The sequence below is a fragment of the Cyprinodon tularosa genome, unplaced genomic scaffold (genome assembly GCF_016077235.1).
Source record: "Cyprinodon tularosa strain WSP-4 unplaced genomic scaffold, ASM1607723v1 ctg569, whole genome shotgun sequence".
Lineage (NCBI taxonomy): Eukaryota > Metazoa > Chordata > Actinopteri > Cyprinodontiformes > Cyprinodontidae > Cyprinodon > Cyprinodon tularosa.
In genome coordinates, this window is record NW_024039306.1 from 134902 (window position 1) to 143906 (window position 9005).

The window sequence follows — 9005 nt, forward strand, 5'->3', positions numbered from 1 at the left end:
AAAATTAGTTTTTAAAAATGTGAAAGATGGATAAAGGATTGCTGCTGACCTCATGAGCAGCTGGACACAACAGTGATTTAGAATACATTAGAAAATGCCTATACTGTCCCACAACAGGGAAATTATGGTGACAGAGCAGTAAAAATATTATAGCAAAAGTGGTCACACAAATGTGGACCTTACAAAAAGTGTATAGAAATAACAGAATAAGCCACAGAGTTAAGAAAATAACAAATAAAATAGTGTACAGTACAGTGTTTTTACAATAAAAATACTGTGCATCTGAAAAGAATAAATAATCAATATACAGCTTTGTATGATTACAAAGATTTGTAAGATTATTTAATTACTTAGGAACACATGCTGTAATAAGCTGCATCAAAGGCAAGGGGGTGGCATTGGGCCCATATTTACAGTATATAAAGCCTGACCTTTGATAAAACCATGCTTACAGTTTTCACTTTCTTGTTTATGTATTATATTCACTCACCCATTTTTGTAACTGCAATTGGTTTGTTGATCAGCCAAAGTGTCTCATGAAATTTCTTGGGTAATGAAGTGCTTTTATAAGCTGTTAGTGGAACTAGTCTGCATTGTTGTCGGAGCTTTGTTTAAGATGGCTTTCATTTCTGGGTGGTAGGAGTTAGCTTCACTTCATTTTTTGAAATATAAGACTTAAGTTGCTGTCCACAGTCACTTTTTCCTCAAATCTGACTGAGCTTGTAAAGAATGTGTCAAAATGTTTGTTTGCAAATGAGAGAAGCTATCAGGAATATACAATAAAAGACCTGCAGCTGTAACTGCAGAAATAGCTGATTGGACAAAGTATTGAAGGGGGGTATGCACATTTAATATAAAGGTGCACCACACTTCAGATGTTTTTTTTTTTTTTTTTTTAACAAAATGGAGCAACCATGTTTCATTTTCCTCCTCGTCACAAATATGAACTTTGTGTTGCACTATTACATAAAATCCCAATTAGACACAATGGAGTTTTATGACTGTGTAGTGACAAAATTAGAAAATATTTCAAAGAGTGTGCATACCATTGCAAGGCACTGTAATGCAGCAAGGCTGTGGCAACAAGAGCTTCACTCACCCTAAATTTCACACATCAGACTGGAATGTGACATAGAGGTGTTGCAAATGACCAAATGAATGAAAATAATCACCTATTATGTAAAACAATGGGCAGATAAAAAGAAGCAAACCTATGTATAATCTAAGGACTTTTAGAAAATTTGTAGAGACAGATGGGAAGCACAAAAATAATAAACATCCTAAAAAACAGTAATCCAAATTCCATATGTACAGCATATTAAAAAAAATATGACTTCATTTCTATTGTTGAAAATCTTAATAAGCCCCATCTTCTCTCCAAAGGTAGCAATTATGTCCAGTTAGTTTTTTTGTCAAATATATATTTGATATGTTCATTACACAGAAGCATAAAACAATGCAGAATATACCCATACAGCATTGCAGTTCCATAGTGTACATAAATTGTTTCTAAATCAACAATATAATTATGCTTAAAATCAATCACTGATTTAGGTGTCTGAAGGCAGAACAAAATCCCTTTTTAGGGCTCCAGCCACTGAACTCCACCCACTCCTACTCTAACTGATGTAGAGGCTGCATCGCAGGTTTTCAGCTCCATTGCAACAGCTTAAAGGACCGCCTGAGCTTTAAAAGCTGCAAAGTCCTGTCCTGAACCAGAACTTGAAGGAAATTTAAAGGAGTTTCATTACATGGCTTTCAGGGGATTGAAATATACACTTTTATTACAAAGGTAGGTGGATGAATATTTCTTATTTTTATTACCAACAATTAGTATTAAAAAAATTATGTTAAAAAATGAAAACTTTTAATAGATGCTTTTCTTTCAACAAAAAAGAACATTAAAATTGTGTTTTTATTTATTTATTCTTTGCTTTTTATCCTATAGGAAGACAAAAAACATTGACTTCTGCAGCGTCTCAGCATAATGAAGATAAACGCTTAATGACTATTTGGGGTGCACAGTTCCCTTTCTGCTCACAACAGTTCTGAATATTATTTTGGACACTAAGGTTCATCCTGATGGGTTGTCTCAATCTCACCAACATGAATGAGCCGGTCACACAACCTTACGCAGTGCAGACCTTGGTGCTTCTCACCATCCTAGTGGGCATGCTCATTTTACTAACCTGGTTTTGCAACATCATGGTAGTAATTGCCGTGGTCACATCTCGAGCACTTAAGGCACCCCATAACTTGTTTTTGGTCTCTCTGGCATGTGCAGACATCCTGGTTTTCACTTTAGCAGTGCCCTTCTCCTTAGCCAATGAACTAATGGGCTACTGGTACTTTGGTCAGGTGTGGTGTGTAATCCACCTGGCTTTGGATGTTCTCTTTTGCACATCGTCTATAGTTCACCTCTGTGTCATTAGCTTGGACCGATACTGGTCTGTGGCTAGACCAATCGAATATAACATGAAACGAAGTTTGTACAGGATTAAATGCATCATCTGTTTGATTTGGGTTCTTGCAACCTTAATCTCAATCCCTTCGGTTGTAACAATGAAGGAGGGAGAAAAGGACAAACCAGTGTGCCAGCTCAATCAGGCGAAATGGTATATCATATTTTCAAGCACTGCATCCTTCTTTGCTCCCTGTTTCATCATGATTATGGTATACATCCGGATCTACCAGATTGTCAAGAATCTGTCAAAAACAAGAGCCTTACCAGGAGGCCTCCAGAAAAAGAACGGAAACTTGGAGAAAACAAAATGTGGAGCTGACCCTCAAGAAAAAGAGGAAAAAGAAAGGAATGAAGATGAGATCTGTGGCTTTGATGAAGAGGAAGATCCTTCCTCCTCTAGTGGGAATGAAACCAACTTATGTTTATTAAGAAATAAGAGAAGTGGGATAACATCCAACATGACCCAGGTGAAATCTAAGGAAACACTTTCCAAGGTGGAAGATCCAGACTGTGTAAAACCTAAAAAAGGTAAACAAAGGCAGTACAGAGAGAGACGATTCACCTTCCTCCTGGCTGTGGTCATCGGAGTGTTTGTTCTCTGCTGGTTCCCCTTTTTTTTCACCTATACACTCGCAGCAGTTTGTGATACATGTTGCATCCCAGAGGCGCTGTTTAAAACCGTCTTTTGGCTCGGTTACTGCAACAGCTTTCTAAATCCTGTTATTTATACTGTATTCAATAAAGAATTTAGGGACTCATTTAAAAAAATTCTTTGCAAACGGATAAGAGGAGGTTAGTAACTTTCTTAACATGTGCATTGTTCATGTTTTTCAACCTGTCATAAATTGTGGCACATTAGGATTCTGATATAGTATATGTGACAATAAGGATGACTATATTTATGAAATGGGAGATTTTAAAAGTTAGCCGTATTATTTCAACAAAATATTTTGTATTGAAATAATGTTGTAAAGGTTCAAAGTGCAAATTTAAACAGGCACAGCTGTATTCTGGAACAATGCATTAACTGTGAAATATGTTACAATAGTATAAACCTCTTGAAATGTCAAAGTTTATAAATGAGCATAGTAAGAGACATTATTTATTTCTACAAACAGATTAACATCCTTACTGCAGCAGTCATTCAGGAATGAAAATTAAACGGCAATGTGATGCATGAAATAAGCAAAGCCAGCCTGTCGTGTAATCTCTGTTAGAACTGGTCTGAGATTCTATACGTATCTACTCCTTTTTTATTTGGGGAGCCATTTTTAGTTAAGCCTTCCTATCTGCAACAACCCCAGTATTTTTTAAATTGTCCATCCTAGAAGGTTTGCATGTAATAGACTGACCCTTACTTTCACAGTTTATTTGCAAGCCAACTATTAACATGATTAAATGCAAGGATGAATTCTGGTTGAGCCTGACATTATTAGCTTCACATTAATAAACAAGAAGCTGGAAATGCAGAAGGTTTCAAAAGTATTGCCATCCCTAAAAGAAAAAAAGAAAAAAATGAAATAGTGTGTTGGGCCTTTATATATGCCTCACTTTTAGCTGGTTCCAATACATAAAGTATTTTTTTTCAACAAATTGGCTTCAGAAGTCACCTAATATTAAAAGTTATATTAAAAATTAAGAGTTGTTATATACCCATCTAAATTGAATCTTTTACTTAAAATCTATTTATTATTTGTAAAACTTCCCATATAGTTTATGCTTAGGTCAACTGTAATAAATGGAGCAATAAGCTTAAAGCTTTGCAATTGGTGTTCTGTGTGAAAAGTGCACTTGTGGGCCCCCTGCTGGCCCAGCCAAGTTTGTTTTTCCTTGGCCTGGCACAGCACCATGTTGTATTTATTAAAGCAACAGCTGGTGATTTCTCCCTTATTTAAAAAAATAAAAAACTACAAAAGAATTCTGCATTTCATGGCTACCTTCAAACTTTTTCAACATTCCAATTTTTCGGACTTGGACGTTAGAAAGTATATTTCTTATTTTTTATTCTACACACTTTTGGAAATGAAAACAGCTATTTCCTATTTTTAGCATATTGAAATACAAATAGACCTCATATACTTAACTGCCTGGAGTTTCTTTAATTCTCTGTGGATATAATTGGTTATGGGTGTGCACCAGCATGGTCAATTCTTCCACTCTTTTCACACCAATAAATGGCCTTCCATTTTTTTTCTCTGTGTCACTTTGTTTTAATAATTAAGCAGAGTCAAAAGAACAGAGGAAGAAAAAATCATTAGCTACAGCTATCTGCTGTATTGTAGGCTAAATTGTGAGAGGTGAGTCTTTTTCTAAAAAACTAGACATATTTTATTGGCTTTCCAAAGCAAGCTTGCATAACAAGCTCAAAAACAAGAAAAATACATAATCAAAAGTCATTCATTTCCCGCCATCTTTCTTTTTCCTTTTTTTGCTGAAAATAATCAAGAGGTTCCCAGGACTTACTTTCTGGGATTTTGGCATGATAAGACTTCAGTGGTTCAGGAATTTCTCAGAGGCTTAAAATGGAATTTAATAGAATTCCCACAAACAAACTAAGGAGAGATACAGAGAAAAATCAAATCTGATGTTTTGTGGTGAAGTCTAATTATGAATATGTTCCAACATTACCCTTAATCCATTTTAAAGTACTAACCTATGGATTGGTAAGGAAGGAGAAAAAAAGAAGTGTGTATTTGATTAAATATTGAATAGAAGAAATATATTATCCTTTTTTTCTGGCTTATCACACATCTGTATGTTTAGAAAAATAAACTCTTGTGATTGGTTACTAAATGCCCCCTTTAATTAAAACTATAGTCTCTTGGAGTGTGAAGCTCTTGTTCAGCTAAATTTAGCATAACTTGCATTTGGAGGTGTTTTAAAACCTATCGAAGGGGAAATTAAAATGCCAAAATGAACATTCCATTCTTGCCCAGAAAGTTTACACAGTGTTAATCATATTAATGTGCTCAGCCAGTTTTGTTCAAACCTAAATAACACGCCTTTTTTCAAGCTTTGTATGTTTTTAAACTACATGTACTGGTACATTTTATCTCATGTCAAAATACATTATAACTCATGCTTGTAATAAGCTACGAACATTATAATTACGACAGCTAAACTGCACATAAGTCCACTTTACTTGTTCACTGAGACAGTGATTACTCTCCTTCTGCAAATACTGCAGAGCATCACAATTTATGCTCATGATGGCTTAACTTGTAAAACTATCGTTTTAGATACTCCCAGTCAGAGTTCCCACAGTTTCAATGCCATTTCATAATCAGTCAACCCACTTTCTAACTTTTATACTCAAAAGGTAACATCATATGTCATAATTATCTTATGCATATGAATACAGTATGAATAAATCTAATTATGTTTAAATAAGGACACATTAAAAAATCTCATTATTAATATTAAATTACATATTAAACCACGTGTTGAACTCACACTGAATGAGAACTCACACTTGATTTCAATACTGATAATGTTTTCAGCCTTAATACAGTATGAAAACAACTGCAATCATGACATATTAGTCTTTCATCTGTCGACATTGTTTGTCTTGTTGTGAGGAAGTGGTTTAGAGACAGTAGCAGAATAATTTTTCTTGTGTAATGTGACATTTCCCACACATTTCTTTAAACTCAACTCCGATTGGATGATCAGCTCTTTGCAAAGGTTCCTCTCCCAGAGATGCATAAGCGCTGTAAAGAGCAAAGCTCCAGCACAGATAGAGAAGACAGAACTTGAGAGCCCAGCAAAACCTAATCTAAGCGAGCTTAATTCCAGAATGATCCATCTCATCACATCTGATTTAATCTATTTTCCTTGGCATTGTATGTTTTTGTTATTTTTTTTGTGAGAACTTTATCAAAAATTGGTTTTGCCCTTTTCCCTATGCATTGGATGTGAACTCATCTCATTAATTTTGTTTGGGAGACAGACTTAGAGATTTAGACAAACTTATTTCAATGCATATAGCTTTTTAACAGAGAATGAGCAGCTTACAGCAGTGAAATGAACATTTCCATTTATAAAGTGCAGAAGGGATCAGAAGGATGTGGTGCAAAATGCAGTAGAACACTGAGTTGAGTTCTATTTAAAGGGATTTGAAAATGTAGTGCAAAAATTATATGTGATGCAGAGTCTTGAATTGTGACTTGATTAGACTTTCAACAGTTCAACAGCCTTTGGGCAGCGGGAAAAAGCTGTTGCAGAACCTGCAGGTCCTGCATCATAAGCTGGAAGCCTCTTTCCAGATGGCAGCAGGGAGAACAGTCCATGGTGGAGATGTGAGGAGTCCCTGATGATATTACGGGCTCAGAACACGCAGTGCTGGGATGAAATGTCCTTAAAGGAGGAAAGAGGAGCCAGATTATCCTCTGTGCTGTTCTCAACACTCTTCTCACCTTCTTCCACTCTGAGGCGTTGCAGCCTCCACACCACGCAGTGAAACAGTTGGTCAGAACGCTCTCTATGGTACTTCTGTAGTCGGTCTTGAGGTTGGGCGGGGGCAGGTAGGCTCTCCTCATCCTTTACAGGATGTAGGCGCTTCTGTGCCCTTTTGACCAGTGAGGAGGTGTTCATAGTCCATGTGAGGGTGTCTCTGATGTGCACCCCCACGAATTTGTTGTTTCTGACCACTTCTACAGTTGAGCTATAGATGAGCAGTGGAGCATGGTTAGGCCGATTTTTTCTGAAGTCAACAATGATCTCCTTCGTTTTCTCCAGATTCAGGATCAGGCTGTTGTCTCTGGACCAGGCCACTCGCTGCTCCACCTCCTCTCTGTAGCCCTGGTTGTTGTCATCTCAGATGAGGCCCACCACCTTAGTGTAATCTGAGAGCAGTTAAAGTGAGAAAAGTTAAGCTGAGCCAACAGTTGCTAGCAGTTGATTAACTTCTAGCAGACAGAAATGCCTTCTGAAGGTCAGTTATCCCTTTAGTCACTGCAGAGATGGAGGTACTGTAATCTTAAAGCTTAAATAAAAGCTGTTCTTAAAATAAATAAACCAAAACACTAGGAACATATCTCTGAATAAGCGCTTTGATCCAATCTCCTGACCTGAAAAAGCACGTATAGACCATTTACCTTACAACGGAAAGAATGGTTGGTAAACGTATCATTTTAGGCAGGAGCTTAGATCATATTTTGAATGTTTTTTTTTTTTTCAGCAAACTTCCTCTTTGAGCTGCAGCGGAAGGCAGCAATGTGGATTTAGCGTTAGCATTTATGTGTCTAGAATGAGGCAGATGGACCCAGTATTTAAGGTGAGACTGACAGAGGGAAAGTTCAAAACGTTTATCAAAACAAAACATAAACAGACAGAAGTGCGGAGCAGCAGACCGCAATGGCTGAAAGTGGGAGGCGGGGCACCACCCAATAACTGACACTCTGGAGGGAGGAAGACAGGTAAGTGACCGTGATCATCAGAGGGGCGATAATAATCCGTGTGAGTCACTTACCTGGTTAAACAGTTCAGTCCATGTTACACCAGGTAAACAGGTACCTGTCCTGTTCTGGGCGGCTCTGCGCCCAGAGTGTCCCCCTATGTAGTAGACCCAGTGAGCACGCAGGAATCCGATCCAGGTCAGGGATACAGATCAAACAGTTCAGGAATCCAGGAGTCCACCGCCCGGTCAGGTTTCCGATCCACACAGGAATAGACAGATCCAGGGTTCCAGGAATCCACAGAGCATGAAGGTAGGACCAGAGTTCCATGGGTCCAGCAGCGAGCTCAGACAGACACACTCAGATGGAGACAGGTGGACTTAGTAGTTGAGAGGGACAGAGACAAGACATGGTACCAGGATAACTGCAAAACTTTAAACTGTACTCAACCTAAGAGCCAGGACTATGGCAATTTAAACTAACTCCCCCCTACGTCGAGCCAAAACAGAAACAACGAGCACTCAGCGGAGAAGAGCGAGGATACGATCAGGGAAGACGAGACAACACCAGCCTCCTGAAAATTCGAGAAATCAAGAATAACTGAGAGGTTCTGGCAAAATGTGCAGGTGCAGGAGATGAGTGATAATTAAAGACTGGGCAGAGTTAGGCAGGTGAGTGACATGAACAATTAAGGTCAGCTATTAGGGCAGATCCTGACACTATGATGTTTTCAGTTTGATCAATTTAAAGCTAAAAAAACTTTATAACATTATTTAAAAATTCATGTGGTTCTAAAACAGTCCTACCACAGACTTGCGACCTGTCCAGGACTGTGCTTCGCTTTTTGCCCACAGACTCCTGCTGATAAGCATCAGACCCACGATCAACCTGATGGAAAGTGGGAGCGGGTAGATGGATTCTTCCTCTTTGCATTAAAGCCGCGGTTCTCAAAGTGTGTGGCGCGACCCACTGGTGGGGAATTGAGACGTGACAGGTGGGGCGCGCCAAGTTCCGGTGTGTGTGTGTGTGTGTGTGTGACTATAAATGTAGAACGTGTGAGAGCAAACTGTCCTTATAGCTGTATGTTGCCGCTTTTTAGACCAATCAAACCCACAAAGTAATCATTACTAGCCTACATGCAGTCT

General features: G+C 38.1%; 1 pseudogene; it reads left to right on the forward strand.

The window, feature by feature from the left end:
• The first annotated feature begins 1648 nt into the window (after positions 1-1648).
• On the forward strand, positions 1649-4379 carry LOC119797037 (annotated as a pseudogene).
• Positions 4380-9005: the final 4626 nt, after the last annotated feature.